Source organism: Narcine bancroftii, chromosome 5 (assembly GCF_036971445.1).
Source record: "Narcine bancroftii isolate sNarBan1 chromosome 5, sNarBan1.hap1, whole genome shotgun sequence".
In the NCBI taxonomy this organism is placed as follows: domain Eukaryota; kingdom Metazoa; phylum Chordata; class Chondrichthyes; order Torpediniformes; family Narcinidae; genus Narcine; species Narcine bancroftii.
In genome coordinates this window covers 75,668,701-75,684,992 of record NC_091473.1, presented here as the reverse complement: position 1 = coordinate 75,684,992, position 16,292 = coordinate 75,668,701, and the positions used below count along the sequence as shown (strand labels likewise).

General features: G+C 40.3%; 1 protein-coding gene across 10 annotated transcripts in view; it reads left to right on the top strand.

The window, feature by feature from the left end:
* dennd1b (DENN/MADD domain containing 1B) overlaps positions 1-16,292 on the top strand; it is a 399,979-nt gene that overhangs the window by 232,439 nt on the left and 151,248 nt on the right. The gene's annotated exons all lie outside the window — the stretch shown is intronic.

Below are 16,292 nucleotides of genomic sequence, written 5' to 3'. Positions count from 1 at the left end.
GAAAGTTGATGGCTGTTTTTATAATGTTGGGTGTGTATCTTCAGACTCCTTTAGCTGCTCTTTGATGGTAGTAATGAGAAGAGGCCTCAGCGCTGGGTGGCAAGGGTCCTTGATGATAGATGCTGCTTTCTTGAGACAAAGCCTCTTAAAAATGTCTTTAACGCAGGGAAGACTAATCCCCCATGATGGTGTTGGCCGAGTTTGCAACCCTCTGTCACTTTTTCCTGACTTGTACATTACCAGACAGTGATGCAACCAGTCAAAATGCTGTCCACAGTGCATCTGTAGAAATTTTCAAGAGTCTTTGGTGACATGCCAAATTTCCTCAAACGCTGAATAAATTATTATCCGTAACTGACTGCATCAACATGATGGTCCTAGGATCGGTCTTTGGAGATGTTGACATCCAGGAATCTGAAGTCTCTTACCATTCTACTCTGTCCATTGCTGACCCCTTAATGAGAACTGGTTTATCTTCTCCTGACTTCCCCTTCCTAAAGTCCACAATCAATTTATTACAGATCTGCACTGACTATGGTCTTCCGATGAGGAAGACAAGGAGCCAGTTGAAGAGGGAGGTTCAGAGGCCTGGATTTTCAAGCTTATTAACCAGTACTGAGGGGATGATGGTGTGAAAGCTGAGCTATAATTGATGAAATGCAGCCTGATGTATAGATGGCTGTTGCCCAGCTGACCCAGGGCTGAGTTGAGAGCCAGTGGGAATCATTGTGGATGTTGGAAGATTGCAGTGGGTCCAGGTCTTTGCTTAGTTAGGAGTTAATTCTAGACATGATCAATGTTCCAAAGTATTTCATTGCAGTAAATGTGAGTGCTCCTGGACAATAGTCATTAATGCAGCTCACCCTGCTCTTCTTGGACACTACTGATGTGATTGATGATGTCCTTTTGAAGCACATGGGAACTTCTGACTGCAGCTGTTCTGGTTTTGAATCTTTCAGTCCACTATAAGAGTTCAGTAATATCTCTTAGTCGTGTATCTATCACCCAAATTTTTACTTCTGAAAAGCCGCAACTTACAAGAGCTGATGCAAAGCAAGTTGTGATACTTCGCAGAAATTCAATTAAATCTAGCTACCAGTGTTTGCAAGACTTTCACTTCCATTATTCCTTTTATGACCAGCCATTCAGAACTGAATGTGCCTTCTAATGTTGATCTGAGTTACACTTCCATGTTAAGTGAATTGGCTGAACAAAGATATTGGAGCAGAGTCTGTGGATATAAGATGAAGGTTGTCTTTGTAGTTGCATCAAGAGGGCTGATTTCTATATTAGAGGAGCATTTGGAGGTTAGTGCTTTTGTTTTCAGAACAGCCTTCAGTTGTTGATGGCAACAATTTTCACCTGCAAGCAGTTGCTATGTGATCAATATCGAACATACTTTAAAGTTCAAATCAAGTTATTTAATTGAAAGGAGATAATTCTTATGAGTTAGTTCAAGTTTATTATTGCATGTACTAAGATGCAGTGATGGTTTGTTTTGTGAGCAGACTAATTTAGCATCGTGTACAATAATTAAGTTGTGCATATTGCACAGAGAGCTGGTACAAAGCAAAGGCTACATTATTTTACTACTTTGAGGTTCATTGAGGAGTCTGATAATGGTAGGAAAGAAACACTTTGAATCTAGTGCTGATTTAATTTCATACTCCCTGACAGGAGACAGGGAAAGAGAGTGTGGCCAGGTTTGGAAGAGTCCTTTGATAAGTTGGCTGGTTTTCCGAGGCAGCAGGAGGTGCTGATGGAAGAGAGCTGGGGAGGGCATATGTGATGATCTGAGTCCTATCCGCAACCTTTTTACAGTTTCTTGCTACCTTGGGTGGAGCAGATCCTGTGCCATGCAGTGGTGCATCCTGATAGAATGTTCTCATTGGTGCACCTGTGGTGGTTGCTAAGGGAAGCAGGTTACATGCCAATTTTCACAAGGCTCAGAGGAAGTAGGAGTGCTGATGTGCTTTCTTGACCATTGCATCGATGTGGGTCGATGAGGACAAGTCATTGGAGATGCTTACACCAAGAATTTAAAGCTGTCTCCGATCACCATTGATACAGATCAGGGAGTGAGTTCCACTCCTATTCTAAAAGTCTTTCATTTGGTTCTTGGTCACATTGGAGGAGTGTTTGTGTCAGGAACCAAGCCATAAATCCCTCTGTAATCCAACTAAACATAAAAGCTGAGAAAAAAAAAGGAATACACATCTAAAATGAATCTTTTTAAAACAAAAAAGAAATGGATGGAAGACTGCTATCAGTCACCATATTTGAATCAATAAAAGTTCATTGTAAGAAATATTACAGTGATGGACAGAAATGGATTTGATTTAGGATGGAATACCAGAGAGACAGGGCTTTGGATTCTGGCACTTGATACATTGATCTTAGATCACTCAAGTAATTGTAATAGAAGTTCAGATATCACAGAGATCTGAGGGACACAAAGATAGGGGGAAAAAAAAGGAAATAGGAAGAACTTTATCATTTGTACATTCATTAACTGATGGCTGCTATCTGTCAGTTAGTACATGGTTCATGGGTGAATGAGTCTTGGTCTGTAGGACAAGGGCAGCAGAATAAGAGTGAGAGATGTTTTTTGATTATGGAGGGTAAACAAAGGAAATTAACCAAGATTATCAACAGAGAATTCTGGGGATTAGATTTTTTGCAGATGAGGTAAAATGTTTGGAGTTTGTGGAAGCAGAAATGGCAGAATGGAGATTCCAAACACTGGTTGTCCCACACAATATTGAGGAATGCATTGTAAAAAGATCAGTAACGGCTGTGTGTGGATAATTTCCAAGGAGTAAAGGTTTGTGTTCCTTTTTTTACTCACTTATGATCTGCTTTTGGTCTTGATCAATCTTGTGAGGCAGCCCCTCAGAATTGAGGACAATTTCCATCCACTCCAGTTTTGTTGGTTCTGATTGGCAGGTTCTTGAAGTTTTTTGGAATGAGTTTGCTTGGGATTGTGGCAATGAAGCCAGAGCTCTAGCTCTAGCACAGTCATCTTGCATAGGTGTCCATGGCATCCAGGCACTTTTGTGCTGAGTGGATTGCTGGGATCTGCCATGGATTTGTTTGGCTGGTTGGCAAATTGCAGTGGGATTCGAAACCCAGTCCCAATTGCTGGCACTCTAAAGGCATTGTGCTGCTATATCAAATGTGATATAATAATATAAAGTGAGCAAAAATCATTTGAAATTATCTTTTCAACAGCAAACTTCTCAGGCAACTTACTCAGTGTGCTAATATCTGCCTTGAATAAATCAGTGACATGAACAATAAAATAAATGATAATTATGAAACCGCATGTAACAAAGTTAGTGTCTAGAAACTAGTTTTTGATTTCCATCTTTGGGACCGTATCGATTGAAGGACGTGTCCAAATGCTTGGATCTGCTCCACAGATGCTCTCCACTGAGTGAGATGGCTGAGGGGCCAGAGGAATCTCAGTCAAAAAGATTGGATGATTTTTCACAAGTCCTGGCAGCATCTGGTTTGGTGTGATGATGCCATGACTGGTAAAGCTCAATGGAGTCAAGGACAACGGGCACAGAATAGATGCAAGGGCAAAGTTTTGTTACCGAGGAGCATTCCTAGGTCTGCGGAATACAAGGTTTAGTCCAAACATGTTGTGATCTTTGGATGAAGGATAAAAAGAACTCTGTTCCATAAAGATCTTTGTTTCCCCAATTTCTGATTCCTGTTCTTAATTTTAGTTTGTTACCTCACGTTTCATTGAAAGTTCACAAGGTTTGAGTGGCCATGATTTTAAAGAACCACATAACGTATTCAATGCAAATTTGTTCAGATTATTAATATATATTTTTAAATATTTCACTGTAACTTAACTTTTGTTCATTTTTGACACTTCATAAGTCCATGAAGGTACTGTATTATTTGAGCATGTGAAAGGAGTTTTTATTGTTTTTTTAAGGTCAGACCACATGTAGTGCATTGTGCTGTTGATTTCTCCAAGATATTATTATCCTTTTGAGGATTAGAAACAGCAATGATAATTCCAGACACCTGGAACCAAGTACAAGGAAATATTAAGAAATTTCCTTTGGGAGGGGAAAAAGATCATAAAGTTCTCAAGATAAAGGAAATAAATTAGGAGGTTTTTGTTAAGCGATATTTGCAGCACACGAAGGAAGCCGTTTTTCCCTTTTGAGAAGCCAAATGAAAATTCAATCTTAGAAAATTTATGACACAGAATTAAACTATTCAACCCCTTGTGCCCATGGCTGTATAAAAAGAGCAATGGAGTGGGATGCAGAGAATTGTAAGGTTATCCATTGTGGCAAGAAGAGGAAAGCAGAATATTATTTAAATAGCGCGAGAATCTTGAATACAAATCAATATGATTTCAGTATATGAAAAACAGACAGTAGGTAGAGCAAGTAACCTGGAGCACATTGTGAATTTCAAATGTTTATGCAAGGGAATTTCAATCAAATAAAGGAATGTTTTGCAACAACTGTGCAGGACCTTGATGAGACTGAATTGATCAAATTATCAGACATTTTTCTGATGATATTAAAAATTGAGAGGGACAAAAAAAAATAATTTCCATTAAATGCCTATTAATGATATCAATGTAATGGAAAGGGTGAGAGAGCATGGTCAGAATTATGATTTGACGATCCAGACAGCAAAACAGTTCTCGTTCCCTGTTCAAGGATGCAAGAAGTGGGGTGTTTAACCACATTTGAATGGGAAACTGGAAGTAAGAGTTCAATTCAGGAAGAAATCTTCAGTCAAGATTCCTGTACTCACAGCTAAATGATAAATGGAGAGCTCTCTGTGCACTGCCATTTATGTTTTTGATGCAAGTCATCCTTGGTCAGTTCACATGAGAAACAGCAATGTTCAATCTGGAACTAATGTTATCCCACCTGATTGCCCAAGATATGCAGGTCCTATGTTTTAAAAATTTCCTTTTAAATGTGGGTCTCATCAGCATTGTTCCCCCAACCCTTACTCATTTCAAGCATCCCATTTAAATCTTTCCTGTTCAATATTCTATTCAAAGGATAGCAATACACATAGAATGACAACTTATTATTTTTGAACTTGGTTATTTGGAGTACAATTTGAACCTCCAAACTTGAGCGACTTGTTTGATTAAAATGTTTACAGCAAACATGGGTTATTTACATCCAAAGCATAATTAGTAGTGCACAGAAAACTGCTGAACTGCTCTTTTAAAGAAACATAACAATTCTAAACAAGGATAAGAGTCTTTGGCTGAAAGAGTTCATCTGGAGTTCAACTTTTACTTCACTTTCCTTATTGAAACTCCTCACTCTTCACTCTTGTACCATGGACAGCACAGAGAAAATGGCTTGCTATCTAGATCATCAATTTTCATAATTTTGATGATGCTCTCACAAAACCTTGCCATTTTGGGCAGCACGGTTGGCGTAGCGATCAGGACCAGACCTGGGTTCGAATCCCACATTGTCTGCAAGGAGTTCATACATTCTCCCCATGTCTGCGTGGGTTTTCTCCAGGAGCTCCAATTTCCTCCCACCCTTCAAAACATACGAGGGGTGTAGGTTAATGGGGTATAAATTAGATAGCACAGATACATAAGGCCGAATTTAGCCTGTTAGAGTGCTGTATGTCTTTTATATTATAAATAGAACATCCTTGGGAGCTTCATTATTTTCCTGTATCATAGCTTTCAATACATTCAACCTGATACTTTCCATTCATCCCTTACAACCTAGCAACAACCTTGCCCACTGTGTCAAGAAATCTCCCATGAATATATACTCAGTGACTCAGCATAGATACATCTGTGGGATTGGAATTTCCAATGATTTACTGCCCCTACAGAGAAGAACATCCTGTCCTCTCCATCTGATTTAGTTGATTCCTTGTTCTGAATCTATGCTTCTAGATGTTGGACTCTCAGAAGAGGAAGCACCCTTACTACATCTACTCTGTGAAGTGCGCTCAGGGTCTTTTAGTTCAGTAAGAGGTGAGGGTCAATCTTGCCTCAAAAAATATCCCATTATCTCAAGAGTCAAGAATTGTCTCTAAGCACACTTTATGTTGTCACATTGAAGTCTCACACAACTTCCCTCCAATCATACTTTGTTTCATCGCAACAATAAGTTTTGGAGGATACCTGTCCCTGCCTTCAGTTCAAGTGAACGCAGATCTCTGTATTACATTTGGGTAATCTCGCATCATGCAACTAAATGGGAAAACAGATCACTTCAGATTATTTTTTGGTTTGGAAACAACCCTATCAGTGTTGGGTTGGAACAAATTACAGACTGGTTGTTGCTGACTCTCATAAGTGGATGAGTGGAGATGAGAATCTGATATTTCTTTTTCATGGATTTCTAATGTGGGCACTTTTTTTTAATCAAAGGAGAATTCAATTTTTCAGACTCCCATCAAGGAGACTGAGTGGCTGTCTCCTTGAATTATAGCGTAGGGTTAGATTATTAGTCCACTAACATTCTCCACATCAACCAGAAGGGTCACTACATGGTGTGGAATAGATTTTTGTGACCTCATTAACTCTCCTGGCAGAAAGAACAAGGGTAATAAGTGCATGGGAATGTCACCACTTGCAAGTTCTTCACGTTACACACTATCCTAGCCTGGAAGTATTCCTTCACTGGTAGACTTGAACACTGGGCCAGGATACCTCTGATAGAGCTCCTATGGAAGGCTGATATAATGGTGGACAGTAGCTTCAGTCTTCTCGGGAAGTGCAGTTGATGTTGTGTCTTCCTGACATTTCCTGAGGAGATGTTGAATGTCCATGATAGTTGACTAGTTAAGTGAACTCCAAGGAACTTGGTGCTCTGCACCTCTCTCTTCTACAGAGTTGTTGATGTGCAATGGAGGATGGTTATTCCTGGTCCTCCTGAAGTCCACAATTATCTCTTTCGTCTTGCCCACATTGAGACTCACTTTGTTACTCTCCCAACATATCAGAAGATTTTCCACTTCTTCTCAGTACTGCAACTCATCGCTGCTTCGCTGTTACTGATGAGGCCCACTACTGTTGTATCATCTGGATATCTGATAACTGTTCGAGCTTCATCTGATGATGCAGTCGTGGGCCAGTAGCATGAACAGGAGCAGGCTGAGCACAGATCTCTGAGGTGTGCCAGTGCTCAGCATAACTGTGCTCGACATGCTGATACTTACCTAGACTGACTGTGGTCTTTCCATTAGGAAGTCCAGAATCCAGTGACAGAGATGGGTGTTGAGTCCCAGCAAGGACAGCTTCTCCATTAGCCTCTGGGGAGGGATTATATAAAATTCCAAGCTGAAGTAAATGAACAGCAGTTTGGAGTATGAGGCAATGTCCTCCAGGTGGGCCAGAATGGAGTGGAGCAACAAGGCTATAGTATTGTCTATGGAATGGTTTCTTCTATAGGCAAATTGAAATGGGTCCAGCATCTCTGAGAGGTCTGCTTTGATGGGTTCCATCACCAGATGCTCGAAGCATTTCATAATGATGGAGGATGGTCGTCATTGAGGTCTATTATTGCCACCCTCTTGGGTACAAGGATAATGGTGGCTATCTTGAACCCTGAGGGAATAATGGATTGCTACAGTGAGGTGTTGAAAATGTCCATGAAGACCTCTGTCAATTGGTCTGCTTAGTCCTTCAGTACCCGAACCAGGTGTGTTTTTTGGTCCCGCTGCATTGTGTGGGTTCACCTTGGATAGGGTTCTCCTCATCTCATCTGTGGATATGCAGGTGGCCCATTCATCAGGGGGATATGGAACTTTCGTTGGCATCAAACCATGCATGGAAAGTGTACAGTTTGTCAGGAAGGGAGGCGTCATTGACCTTAACCAGAACATAGAATTGTGGCCAACATTCCAAAGATTTGGATGCAGAATTAAGTGCCATCTGCTTAAAGGATTCAAAATAAATTTGGAATATTCAAAATATTAATAACTACATTTCCACAACTGGTAATGAATTAAAGAAGGAGAATTAGTGACTCATTGAGAGAGCAGTCATTTAAAATAGATGCACAGTAATTTCTTCAGCAGGCAGTAGTGTTTCTCTGGAGGATAGATCACTGGAGGTTTTAAAGGGCAAGGGAAGTTTTTTGATTCATCAGGTAATTGAAGGTTAAGGTGTATTGAATGGTAATGTGGGCTTGAGGGGCCGATTGACTTACCCCTGCTCTTAGTTTCTTGCGTTCTTCTCAGTGTACAGTACATTTAAAGGCAAATGAGTGGCAGAAAAAAAGAGTGGATGAGACAGAAATGATAGTAAATGGTTCTTTCATGACTCTGGAACAGAAAGTTCTTTTGGACTTGCAGTGAGACAGTTCATATGAGTAGAAAAATGGATGGAAAATGGTGCAATTCTTGAAAGTAATCCAAACTTTGACAGTGAATGTGAATAAATTTTCTGTAAATAGTGAAATAGGTGGGAACAGTGAGGTAAACAACATCAAGATAAAATGTCATGAGGATAATCCAAGTGGACAACTTGGACATGTTTGAGAACTGAGCATCCTTGTTTGTGGTGGATGGGCTATGTATTTTGGGATTGCTCCATCAATATACGGCGTTGATGCATTGGGCCTTGTTCTATATGACTTACGGTCTGATGAAGATTCTACAGTGTCAGTGGATGTTGTCTAGTTCCTGCACTGTGACGTGTTAACAAATCTAAGCTCACCCATGCAGTCAGGTCTGATTTAACAATGGGAGTCCTGTTGGTATTACACTGAGGAGTGTCTAGAGTGCAAGAGTGAGAAAAGGAAGTGATTAGAAGTGCTGAAACTAGAAATGAAATCCTTGTCACTGTCTGCATCAGACTTTACTTCTGGAGAAAAGATATTAGAAAACAAGTCTTAACTTGCTTGTTTGGAAGGCAAAGAGTTTTGAATTTACTCGGGTAATGTTCTTGGGTATCACATCACAACTTGAGTCGATCAATTAATGTTAATGTAATACTCTCCAAAGAGCCATCATCAGCCATTATCTATAGCTGTATGTATGTTAAAAAGCTAAATTCAATACCAGAATGGAAAAAATATCTCTGAAATAACTTAATAACATAAAATCAAGGGATCCCATATTCTTTAAACTTCCAGTCTAATTTTGAGAATACTCAATAACTTCAAACAAGGCCAGAAAGAAAAGAACCCTGTGTGACTAGGAGTAAATAAGTTGAGCTGTCACTTAAACTTGCCACTCACTGCCCGTCACCTCTTTCTCTTGACAGGGAATAATCTACTCATTTATGAACTTGTTTTAGTGAATCACATTTCCTGAACCTTAATGAATGTCTGGTATCTGCAGGAAGTCTGAGCTTATATGATTTTTACACAGAAGTAAAGGAAAAATTCTGTAAAAAATTTTAAGTGGTTATTTACACAGCACTTTTCCTAAGCAATTTTATATTGCTTTCTTGTGTTGCAGAGGGTGAATGTTGTATTCATTAGCCCAGTTTCTTATGGAATGCCTCTGGTCATTTTAATGCCCTTTCATGCCAAGCCTCCACTTAGAGGCTGGCTATAAGTACGGAGGGAAAAATATAAACATACCTTTCATGGAGCAGCCCTAAAAGGCTGCTCTTGCATCACATTCATGTTGAGCAGCGCCTAGTAGCGCTCTTTGGAGCCAATGGAGGCGGCGCAATTGGTGCCATGGTGCCGCACGTCATAAATACGTGGCAGTGCAGTGGCCGTCTTCCATACCCATAATCCCACATGCAGCTGGAACTGCTCTGTGCTTCTCAGAACTGTTCCAGCTGCGTGTTGAGCCTCTGAGGAGTGGCCTCAAGTCCTCCTCTAGCCAGCCACTTGCAGCGGCTGTACATTTATGTGAGGCACCGATGATCCTTCCCTGAGAGGGATTGCATTCAGCATCTTGGAACTGGCCAGGGCGCATTCATAGAGGTAATTATCCCGACATAAAGGCGGAGAATCTCCGCATTTACACTTGGACTTTTTCACTGCATGAAAGGACCTTTAGTCTGCAGCCGCTCTGTAAATGTGTAGGGGTCTTGGTGGAAAAATTACGGGATGGAATTTAGCAAATAAATTCCACCAGGACATTTTTACACTGCCAGTGGAGCAGAAAATTGGGGCAAATTTTCTGCTTCTCAGTGGTGGTGTAAAAGTGCCTTTAGACCTTTTTACATATCACAGTGCAGGAAGTATACAACATCCACTGACATCATAGAATCTTGGTCAGGCCATGAGTCCGAAAGAACCATGTCCAATGCATCAACACTGTCTATTGCAAGAGCTATCCCAAAACAAACAGCCCATCCACCACAAACAAGACTACTCAGTTCTCAAACACATCCAAGCTGTCACTTAAATTTGCCACTGTCCACAAGCTCTGTATCTACTCATTAATAAACTTATTTTAGTGAATGGCTGTTTCCTGAAGCAAAATGAACGTCTGTTATCTGCAGTAAGTCTCACTTCATCCAATTATTTGCATTTACTGTGCACTCCTTAAATGTTGAGTATTGTGATGGATTACACCATATTTTATATTGTGTATAGATTTGTTTTTTGAAGGAGATAGATTGTAGGGGTAGTGTAGGTCACACACAAACACTTCACAAAACAGATCTCATTTAAAATGCAAGAGCTTTGTTCAAACCGAACACTCTGGGCCCAGGGCGTTTGTAAAAACCATCATAACTGTTTTGCTAAAGATTTTCACAAGGAGGTGTGAATAGGAGAACTTGAGCTCAAGAGACTTCACAAGTGGGTGTTAATTGGACATGCTGTGGAGTAATGGATTATTGTTTCAAAAGCAATTAATGAATGGGCTCAGAAGTTTGGGTCCAGTGCTGCAATCTGTCTGGTTGCAGTTTGCTGTTCTAAGAAGGTCATGTGGTTTTGCAAGCAGAGAGAATGAGAGAGAGGGGAGACCAAACAGGTTTTCTCTAAGAGAGAGAGAGAGAGAGAGAGAGAGAGAGAGTGATAAAACTGGTTTCTGCAGTCATGGCAAGCTGACAGCTTGTTGAAACCCCGTTTTGAAGATGGGTTGTGAGTTCTGAGTTCAGCATGTTAAAAACCCTTGAGGTCCTTACAAGAAGAAATGGCTGACTAGAGTGTTTCACCTGAAATAAGGAAAACAAAAAAGGAACTGTGTGGTGACCTGCAGAAGAAGAGGTTATCATTTGGAAAACCCTGATGGGGCAAGTTTCTTCGGCAAGACACTGAAGTGGCTGATCAGAAGGAATCAGTTTGTATGTGTCCAACGGGCAACAAATCTCTCTCTGAATTCAACAAGAACCTTCCTGAGCAGTAACCAATTACTTTTAAGCACCAGAGCTTGGTGTTAATGTTAATAAATGTTAAATTCTGTGCACAATATAAGAATTGCCTGATACCGATGAACTTGGAGGAGTGAGAATGGACAGTGAATCCAAGAACTTTTCTGAACTTTAAAAAAAATTACATACACATGTGCTTAGAATTAGAAAGGGGTTAAGTTAATAGTAATATGTTAAAGTTTGATCCTGTTTTTATGTTTAAAGAAAACTAAAAGTAACTTTTGTTTAAGTAACCATTTGTCTTGGTAACTATCTATTGCTGCTGGGTTTTGTGATCCTCTGGGCCCATAACATTATTCAAACCTTTATGTTGTAAATAAAGTAGAGGTCGTAATGCAAATGGTTGGGGCTTCCCTTCCCCTTTCCAAAGTGAATATAGATTCTGAAGCATAAGAGTTAAGAAGCAATGGAAGTGGTTAAAAAAAAAAATCGATGCAATTGTGATAGAAAGATGTGAAAGAAGAAGAAAAGGAAGTAGGAGTGGAAAATGGGTCGCATGTTTGAAGTTCTGATTGTATTGCTCAGATTTGAATATTGCACAGTGAAGAGGCTTGAGTGTAAAGGTGGAGGTTCTCCGCCCTTGCGTCGGGAGACTTACCTCTATGAATGCCCCGTGGCCGGCTCCAGGGCGCTGACTGCAATCCCTCTTCAAGAAGGATAATCGGTGGAGCGCTACGCAAGGGACGGTCTTATGATGACATTATCAGCCAGCGATCCATCTCCCCTCTCTCTCCTACCCACTTACCCTGCCCCCTCAGGGCAGGGGTGGCCAGCGTGAGCTCTCCAGTAGGGAGTAGCCGGCAGGAGCTGTCAGGTTAGGTGTCATCAGGGCAGCTGGCAGAGGGCTATCAGGATGGAGGCTGTCAGGGCAGGGGCAGCTGGCGGGAGCTGTCAGGGCAGGGGCGCCTGGTGGGAGCTGTCAGGGTAGTGGCCGTCAGGGTAGGGGCGGCCAATGGGAGCTGTCAGAGCAGGGGCTGTCAAGGGGTGGCTGGTGCAGGATGTGATAGCCACACCAGCCGCTCCAGCCCCTCACTGAGATGCTTTGGCCTTCGGGGCTGCTCATCAGCGGCTCAAAATGCAGCAGAGTAATGGCCTTCTTCCTCACCCATAATCCCCCACACAGCTGGAACCGTTCTGGAAAACTGAGCAGTTCCAGTTGTGTGAGGAATTATGGGTAGAGAAGACAGCCATTGTTCTGCCATGTATTTATGATAGGCAGCGCCACAGCATCAGTCGCACAGCCTCCATCAGCTCCGGATGGTGCTACAAGGCACCGCTCAACATGAATGCGATGCAAGAGCAGCTTTTTAGGGCTGCTCAATGAAAGTAAGTTTATATTTTTCCATCCGCGCTTATAGCCGGCCTCCAGGCTGAGGCTTGGCATGAAACAGCCTAAGGAGGACCTTTAATGCAAATGGGGCCTGTGAGAGAGGGGCTAATCTGAGAGGATTAAGGAATCTTACAATCGAAAGAAAAATCTTGATCATCATCCTTCAAAGACGTGTTGACAGATGGGTATCATAAGCCAGCTGCAAAACTGCTGGGTTGTCCTGCAAGGAAACTCTATTTACTGCTTAATTTCTAGGCCAGTGTCCTCTTAAACTCTCAACAATTTCAATCTATGCTCACTGATTTCATCAGAGCAAAGCTTTGGGAATCTGAGGCAAGCAGCCCAATATAAAACTTGCTGGGCAGAGAGAAAGGGACAGGAGAAGATAGCATGCAGGAGGCCCAGGTGAAATTCACTCCTCAAGAGGAGGAAACAGTTGCAAAGATTACAGAAATGAGAACTGAGTAGATGAGTTATCAACGAGCAAACAGGGGGGAACGAGAAAAAAATGTAGAAAATGAGCAATATGTAATGATTTTGATGAGGGAGACAAGGAGGAATGCATCTGAAGGAAGCAAGTTGCATTTAAAAGAGAAATGAACTGTCTGTAGGAGGTACACAAGTGACTGATAAATGAGCAAATTTAATTAAAACCCTGCTAGAAATAGATGAAAAAAATTAAATACATAATTCTATCTGTTCAGCTTGAAGTGGCAGGTTTAAGAGAATGTCAGAACTATTTACAGTACGTTTCCCCATATCCGAAATGCATGGGACCAGACAATTTTTGGTTATTGAGTTTTTTCAGTTATCAGAACAATGGCTTTAAGCAGCTCAGTATCATCTGCAGAATACTTTATCAGTAGTTAAACGACAACACAGAACAACAGCAGGCTTTTTGAGCATGAAATTATGTTTAATATGTACAAAGAAACAACTTGAGGTCTGCATACAAAATAAGATAAATGCAGTACCAAACACTAGAAATTCTCCTCAATTGCTTTTTCAAATGTTTCCTCCGTTGTCAGCTTCCTTATCAACAATGGTTCTTGTCTTGGAAGTCTCTCTGATTTTATAAATTGACATGATCTCTTATTCTGTAATGAATGCACGCTGGTCTATTCCTTCAATAAGTCCATCACACATTTTGACCATGTCATTATAGGCACTTTTTCTGTGCTGCAAAATAGTTCAGTTTTCGGTTTTTTCACTATTCAGAACTTCAGATACGAGGAAACGAAACCATATAACATAGTGAGGGAGATAAAATGTTGATTCAGATCTCCTGATGGTTGCAACCTGACAGACTTTCGCACATCTTTTCCACAAAGGATTTTGTAAATAAATGGGTTGATTAAATTCAGATATTTAATGCAGAACGATTGATTTTGTTGTTATTTTGCTGAAGTGACACTATTTGCTTTGCACAAATAGCCTCAAATTATTTTTCTCATTCCATGTTTCTTTTTTTTTAACTCTGCAATGATTTCAATCTCCTTATTTCATTTTTTGTTCTTTTGCCAATTTCTAGCAAAGTTATGGATTTCTCATGAGCTTCATATCCAAGAGGGTTGCATTTAATCTCCAGTATCTCAATGTAATAAGTGCTTCAGTTTTCCATTTGTGGTGCCATTGGGAATGTCATGAGATATTTATGGAACTCTTCAGCCATGTGCATTGGATTGCAATAAAATGTATCATTTTTGAATTTATGCTTTCTTGCTCAAACATCATTGAGAAATTTCCTCTCTCTGCCAAGAGGTTCCATGACTGATTGAATTCAACAAAGTGTTGGAGAAAGTCAGTGCATTGAGCAGCATCTGTGCAAGGGAAGGAGGATCTGTTCAAATCTTGATGCAAAGACTTGTCCTGAAAAATTGACAATTTCTTTCCCTCCACAGATGCTGCTCAAACCACCAGGTTTTTCCAGCAGTTTGTTTTTGTTCCAGGTTCCAGCATCTTCACTCTCTTCTGTCTAACTGTTGTATTTGTATTTTTAACATTCTGGGCTTACTTCGACAAATATAATCATAGTCTGCCTTTCTGAGGCCTTTGAAGGACAACATAGTAACAAATAAACACAGAGGAACTTCATTTAAATTTGCTAATTATGATATATACTTGTAAAAATTATGCTATTAATTATGCAGTTCTTATTTTGCATGCTATTTATTGAAAACAAACTATTTATATTATGGCACATTAGACTTTCACTATGATGTAATTTTTTTTGTTGCTGCATTTTTGTAGTTTAGGAAATACTTTCAGTTCTGTACATTATCCAAAATATTCCCCTAGTTCTCTTTTTTAATATCAGGTTTGATACATTCATAACCTTGCATGCTGCTGTGGCACCCATCCTCAGCCAGTCTGGGGTTAGGAAACTGGCCACCAATGGTCCCTAACTTCACCTTCCATGGCTGCTAGTATCTTTAGTTTAAAGTTCTTATCTTTATCTTCAAGTCTATTCTTGGCTTCACTCAAGGTTACCCAACTGGAATCCGGCAGGATCTTTCTCCATTTTGTCAGATTTGGATCAGGTCAGGTTTGAAGGAGAATTTTAAGTCCTCAGTTTAGTCTGGGTTAGGTCATCCAGCTCTTCATAAATAACTACTTAGCCAATGTTGAACTTTGTTGGTGCTTGTGTATGCTGCATCTAGGGGACACTGATTAGCTGGGAGAGAAAGCATTGAAAGAGGAGCCAGAGGAAACTCTGAACCAGGCGACAGAAGAGAAGAGTGGATGTTGACTAAGTCCCCTCATCAGTGCAGAACATGTAGAGGCCAGAATTGGAACTGTAGCCATTCCCTTGAGCTGAGTTCCCAACTCCTGGCTGACAAGACTTGACTTTGCATCAGGTTTGAGTTGATCATCAAAACAAAAATTATAAATTCTCATTGATGCCATTGGCTTGGAGTGGCCCTGGCAGCTCAGAGTGGTCCCGGCAGCTCAAGATGGCTCCGGCGGCTCAAATTGATGTCAGTGGCTTGCTGTGTTGAAACTACCTGAATCCCAGTTTAAAACTCTTGAGATTTTAAGGACTAATTGAAATGGAGAATTTCAGATAATTGAAAAGATCCTGCCACATAAAATGCCCAAATACAAACATTATATCAACAGAAGTAGTCTATTTGGCCCTTAATTGCTGCTCCAGGTACAATCACCCTATGGCCCTCCATAAGTACCTGGTTGTCAATTTATTATAAAGCAACTTGATTATTTTGGGATGTATGTGGGTCCAAACCATTATGGTGTCTTTTTAAATATTTAAAATTTTTCCATTCATGTAATTAATAAATCATTATATAGAACAATAAATGTTTAAATTTAAGAAAGTTTCATTCATTACCTGATGGTTATAACCCCTCCCCTTCTCTACCTCTCCCAACCCTTTAAAATAAGAAAGAAAAAGAAAGATAGCATCATGGATTGCTCAGACTTTCCAAAACAGTGGACACAAAGTTTATATGATCAATTTAAGGAAGAAAGTTGACACAGGTCTTTAGGGGCTGGAAGAACATTTCTATGTATTTGTACCTAAAATTTGCATATATGAGCTCCAAATTCACAAAAATATAGCATATTTATTTCTCAAATTATATGTAACTTTCTCTAAAGGAATACAGCTTTGAATTTCTGCAT